Genomic DNA, 6,710 nt, shown 5'->3' on the forward strand with positions numbered 1-6,710 from the left:
GTTCATCTGTTCTAAGAAGCCTTTGCGACTAGCAGACCAAGCAAGATTCCAGCATTCAAAGTGACACCTGCAGCTGTTTTATTCAGCTCCATTAATTAACTGCTTATCAGCCTCTCACCCCCTTGTGCCAACCCTGAACTTTTCCCCTTGTATCTTCCTATTGACATTCCACAAGGTCTTCACTCCTTTTTCACATTTCAAGAACTTGCTTTGGTATTACACTAACACCTGTCCAGCGATCGCTGCCAGTCTGCATCTGGGCCCAGCTGACAACACTGTCTGCTTTGACTAATGATTTGATTGATGGACGAAATAAGGACGAACACACACACACCAAAAAAAACTATTTCTGTCTGGACTGGTGTGTCAGCGTGCCTTCATCAAGTGGCCGCTGAAGGTATATTTTCCTGCATGCCTCATTACACCGTAATGCTGTTCTCAAGCTAAACTGATCCTTGTCATGACAGCAGGCAGCTCTGTGGTCTGCAGGCTCTGTCCAGCCTACAGCACGAAACAGCGGCCATTTTTAAATTGATCTTAAATTTATCCTTCCTTTACTTTGAAAGCTCTCCTACAGCTAATAAGAGGTTAAATGTGAGGCAGACTAATGTCTAAATACCCATAAAAAAATTTCAAGTAAAAGTTATAGTAGGAGCAGCCTGAGGTTGTCAATGGCATACTGTTGCTTTATCGATCACTAATCACAAGACCCATGTTTACCGGGTTAATGTTAATGTAAAAACATTATAACCCTTGGTTCACATCTGCATTTGGTAATCAGTTCAGGGATTCTGCATGGGGACCCTCTCAAATGGACTACCGGACACATTTGCAAGCAGTGTGCAGTGAAAGCACACGGATCAACATAGACTAAAATGGGGTCCGTGTGCTTGTCGCGAGATCTCCGCATGAGTTATGAGAACAGAAAAGTAGATCGTGAAGTACGTTTTTGTCTGCATGTTCTCTGCGGAGATCTCACAGCAAGCACACGGACCCCATTACAGTCTATGGGGATTCATGTGCTTTCACTGCACACCGCTTGCAAATGCGTTCGGTAGTCCGTTCGGGGGGGGGGGGGGTCCCCATGCGGACTCCCTCAAAACGGATTACCGACAGAGATGTGAACAAAGCCTTACATCCACATATAACAAACACAGATTGTGCAACAGATTTTTTGCACAATTCCCCCTTATTACCACAAGTGAAATTCGCTGCAGAAATCGACAATATATCGGCAAAATAATGGGTTGTAGGTTGGTCCACATCTGGGTTGTATGGATGATTCTTGTGCGATCTCAAATACTTTTTACTTCTTCCATATTTAGAAAGACCATTGACCACTCGGTGGCACAGTTTTGTCTATTTTTATAACGTTTCCCATTAAAAAGCAACATGGCCAAAGATGGCACCTCTCTCTAATAAATAATTGGACAAAGGTTTGGAACATATTTGCTCAGGTTTTATATATTTCACACCATATTTTTAGTTATTAGTCTTTGTATTTAGTTGGTTGAAGACATGGCCACAGTGCACCCAAGTAGTGACCCAACATTATACGCAACTTTGTGCCTCAATGCCTCTGCTCTCATTGAGAAAGTGCTTTACAATCTTAAGATATTACACCATTTCCTTTTGATCCGGCATTGAGAGAACTTTTCTGATCAAAGAATTTTTTTTTTCTTTAGCACAAGTGTCAAGCATTAATACATTGGGTGTATTCATGGCACATACCACATAATGCATACCACCTCATAAGTTACAAAAAATTATTTCATTTTTTTTCCACCCGCCACTTAACCGAACAAGACATCAATATAAATTCTTGTTATGACAAATGTAAGAGATAATCATTTAAATTGCATTTAATTTACAGTAGAGTAATCGCGAGAACCACTTTTGTGGTTCCTAAGAGTACAAAGTAATGAATACAAGATAATTTAAAGTAGGGAAGGAGTTAGATTGAAATTACGCCGGCTCTTTCAGAAGCGCACTCCAGGCTTTTATCAAGTAAGTAAGAAGAAAGAGGCTGAAAAAGAGGATAGAAATACAATTTAGGATGTTTTTGGAAGAAAATGACTCACCGCTGAAAAAGGGATAAGCAGCAGAATTTGGAAAAGTTTTAAAGGAAAATTTCTAATATAAAAAATGAAATAAGTCTTTGATATAGCCTTCATCTGTAAGTACTTTAGCACATTTTTGGGGGCATATGTTCAGTTCCAGGTGAACATAGACCCTTGGAAACTAGATTCCCCGAGGACCCCCTTATGCCATCTGTATACAATAGTACAGCGCAGTGATGTTGCTCCAATTATATTTTTGTCGTTGTTTTTGCCACATTTATTTGTATGTGTTACACAGTATAAATGGCATAAATACAGTCGTGGCCAAAAGTCTCATGATTTGACAAAAATACTTTCATAAGGTTTGCAAAAAGTCTTTTTTTTTTTTAGATTTTTTAGTCAGATGTTTCTGTGGTATACTGAATTACAGCTAGAAACATTACAGTCATTTTATTACAAGTACATCAAGTTTATACAAAGACCCAATATTTATGGTATTGACCCTTATGTTTCAAGACTTCTGCAATTTGCCTCTCATGCTGGATATTAGCTTCCATGCCAAATCCTGACTGATGGCAACCTATTCCTATCTCTCCCTTGTTGTTTGTCAATGCTTCTTAAGGATTGGCCACAGCTTCTCAATGGGGTGTTTTCTGGTGATGGACCCCAAATTTCAATGTTATGTTTACTGAGCCACTTAGTTATGACTTTTGCAATGTGACATGGTGCTCCACCATGTTGGAAAAAGGATTGTTCATCACCAAATTTCTTCTGGAGTAGTAGTTGTTGCAGGATGTCTAGATTCTTTATTCATACCTATGTTCTTAGGTACAATTGTGAATGAGTCCGCTCCATTGGATGAAAAGCAACCTCACACATAGTCTCAGGATGCTTTACTGTTGGCATGACACAGGACCCATGGCAGTACTCGCCTTTTCTTCTCTGAACAAGCCTTCTTCCAGTTGTTCAAAACAGTCTTAAGGCAACTTCATCAGACAGAGTAACTTTATGCCATTCATCTGCAATCCAATCCCTGTATTTCCTGCAGAATATCAGACTGTGCTTGATATTTTTCTTGGAGAAAAGTGACTTCTTTAATGATTGTCTGGAGAAGAAAAGGTGAACGCTACCATTTTTCTGCTAGTACTACAGGCGCCAGTTGTACTTTAGTGTTATGAAAAAAAGAAGTAAAACCGGGTCCAACAATCAAGGAGGAATCCAATAATGATTAAAACTTAACTTTTACTGTTAATGCATAGCTGACTATCACTAAGGAATGGAAAGGTTCCGAAACGCGTTGTTCTAACCCATGGACTGTTTTTTGATCATGGTTGTTTGCACATTATCTTGTTTTTTCATGCATCAACATTAAAAGTTAAGTTTTAATTACTACTGGATTCCTCCTTGATTGCTGGACCCTGTTTTTGCAGCTTTTTTTGTTACATTGTTGATCCAAGCTAAGAGAGTTAGGATCTGTGCACAGGAGTGTTTCCAAGAACGATTAGAGATCGTTGTCTATATATGTGAGATGGGCTGTGTTCACATTTGGTTTATTTTTACTAGTGTTATGAACACTAGCCCTGTGTTAATCCTTTGTATTTTAGATAGCAAATTGTGACTGTCCTTAAAGGGGCTGCCTCTCAAAAACTTGTAGAAGAAAGAAAAACAAAGTATTCCTATTGTTGCAGCTTTTTTACTGTCTTTGCCACTGGTCATTCTCCAGCCACAGCAAGATGTTTTATCATTGTGCCATTTATTATAACTGATACTATTGTAGAGATATAACATTTTCACTCATTGTGTATCACCTGACTGTATGCTGGACACAATAATTCTACAAATGATTGTTCTACATGAATAGTAACAGGGGGCGCATACGACTAGAAAAGGGGAAAACTCATATCTCGCACCCAATCATATTCAGCAGCTCCTTGTATATAACCGTCCACATAATACAACTCAAACATAAAAGAATTGCCAGATTTTAAAAGCTGGTAACAAACATAAAATATGAGCCATCCTCGGCATATGTTTAACAGTTCCTGAAGTTAAGAAAGCAAAATATCATTCCAGCTCTGAGAGTATAATACTTTTCAGGAATAAATCACATAGTATTTTCATGGCAGACGTATAATTTTATGATTTTTATGACGATCATGGAGAACCCTCTCATGTTTTATAGGTTCACTTACTTTTATAGGATTTTATAGAATCATTTGCCTGAAAAAAAGGACGTGGAACATTACAATCATTGTAGGCTCGCTAAAACCTAAATCAGATGCCATATATAGCAGGGTGGCATCAAAGTGCCTACTTTAAATTTTATTTAAAAATATATTAACGCAAGAGAAAGGTTTGTGGTTGGTGTTGTTAAATCTCTCTTTATTCAATCAATTGTTTCTTGGTTTTGGCAGAGGACGTTTTACTTGAATGCAGAGGATTCTGAGATGGAGCCATAATAAAAGGAACACTGGCTGTACAATTCTCTACTCAGCACTGTAGCATAGCTGGTATCGGATACAATCCCGTGCCATCCTTTACGCCTCCGTTAGCAAGCGCAATAGTGACGCCATTCCCCTTATTAGTTTGATCATTCTCATATCTGTGATAAATGAATGAAAGCTGGAATCTGATGGCTGATATGCCAGTGCACCACTTCTTGACGGACTCGTGTACAATAATAATGCCATGCCAGGTTGTGAACACTAGTATAAAGATGCTAAAGATATTACTTACCCTGGTACTGATGGACAACACCATTCATTTTAGTGAAAACATGTCCCAGGTCATCATTTGCAACTTTTCTGCACCAGTTTATATCTAAACGGCAATGTGAACTACTCAGCCAATGTGGGTCATTGTACTGAATTTCCGGGTAAATGTAAACCTATTAACCTGTTCATATTACGGAAAGCCAGGTACTTCTCGTATAGAATGAATTACCACTTAGAGCTGTCATCACACCATTTACAATTAAATTTTCTCACCTACTTGGAAAAAAAAAGACGCATCTTAATTGTACTTTCAGCATGTGTTCAGTTTACATGCAAAGAGACCCTTATATTCACCTCAACTAAATGACTCTTCAAACATGTGCTGGCAAACTTCAAGACAGATGACAAAGGGAATAATGCCACCTGATGAGGAATCATTTATTTCTAGTATGTGGCTGAAAAAAATCCGCTGTCTATGGCCTGCTACAAGTTTACGTGTTTGGATCCATGTGACGGTGTCTTTTGCTGGACCTTTGGGGGCTTGTTGTTTTAAGAACCCAACATTGGGAGATTTACTATGCAAAATGCTCCAGAATTCTATAGAAATTAGAAAACTGTCTAATATGCTGTGCGCTACATTTATCAAGCATTTTAGACAGTTTTGTGACTTGTATAAAAAGGGGCAATGGAAAGAGGGAAGGCTTCACAGAAAGTTGGAGCAGTCTAGGGGCCACACGGTGGCTCAGTGGTTAGCACTGCAGCCTTGCAGCGCTGGAGTCCTGGTGTTCAAATCCTGCCAAGGGCAAAAAACAATCTGCAAGGAGTTTGTATGTTCTCCCCGTGTTTGCATGGATTTCCATCCCATATTCTAAAGACATACTGATAGGGAAAAATGTACATTGTGAGCTCTATGTGGGGCTCGCAATCTACATTAAAAAAAAAAAAGTTGGAGTGGTCTATGGTTCAACATCATGCACTAAAAATGTGCCAAGTTTTGGCACATTTTCTGGAGTAAACTAAGGAAGTGTAAAGTTCCAGAAAATGATTGCAAGCACAAACTCTTTGGTATTAATATCTTCATTTACTTTGCTTGCAATGAAAAAACACAAAAGAGAAGGAAAAAAAAGTCAAATCATTGATCATTTTACACAAAGCTCCAAAAATGGGCTGGACAAAAGTATTGGCCCCCTCAGCCTAATACTTTGTAGCACAACCTTTAGACAAAATAACTGTGAACAACCGGTAACCATCAATGAGTTTCTTACAATGCTCTGCTGGAATTGTAGACCATTCTTCTTTGGCAAACTGCTCCAGGTCCCTGAGATGTGAAGGGGGCCTTCTCCAAACTGCCATTTTGAGATTTCTCCACAGGTGTTCTATGGGATTCAGGTCTGGACTCATTGCTGGCCAGTTTAGAAGTCTCCAGTGCTTTCTCTCAAACCATTTTCTAGTGCTTTTTGAAGTGTGTTTTGGGTCATTGTCCTGCTGGAAGACCCATGACCTCTGAGGGAGACCCAGCTTTCTCACACTGGGCCCTACATTATGCTGCAAAATTTGTTGGTAGTCTTCAGACTTTATAATGCCATGCACACGGTCAAGCAGTCCAGTGCCAGAGGCAGCAAAGCAACCCCAAAACATCAGGGAACCTCCGCCATGTTTGACTGTAGGGACCGTGTTCTTTTCTTTGAAGGCCTCTTTTTTTTTTCCTGTAAACTCTATGTTGATGCCTTTTCCCAAAAAGCTCTACTTTTGTCTCATCTGACCAGAGAACATTCTTCCAAAATGTTTTTGGCTTTCTCAGGTATGTTTTGGCAAACTCCAGCCTGGCTTTTTTTATGTCTTTTTTTATGTCTCTGGATAAGAAGTGGGGTCTTCCTGGGTATCTTACCATACAGTCCCTTTTCATTCAGACGCCGACGGATAGTACGGGTTGACA

The sequence above is a fragment of the Leptodactylus fuscus genome, chromosome 7 (assembly GCF_031893055.1).
Source record: "Leptodactylus fuscus isolate aLepFus1 chromosome 7, aLepFus1.hap2, whole genome shotgun sequence".
Taxonomy (NCBI): domain Eukaryota; kingdom Metazoa; phylum Chordata; class Amphibia; order Anura; family Leptodactylidae; genus Leptodactylus; species Leptodactylus fuscus.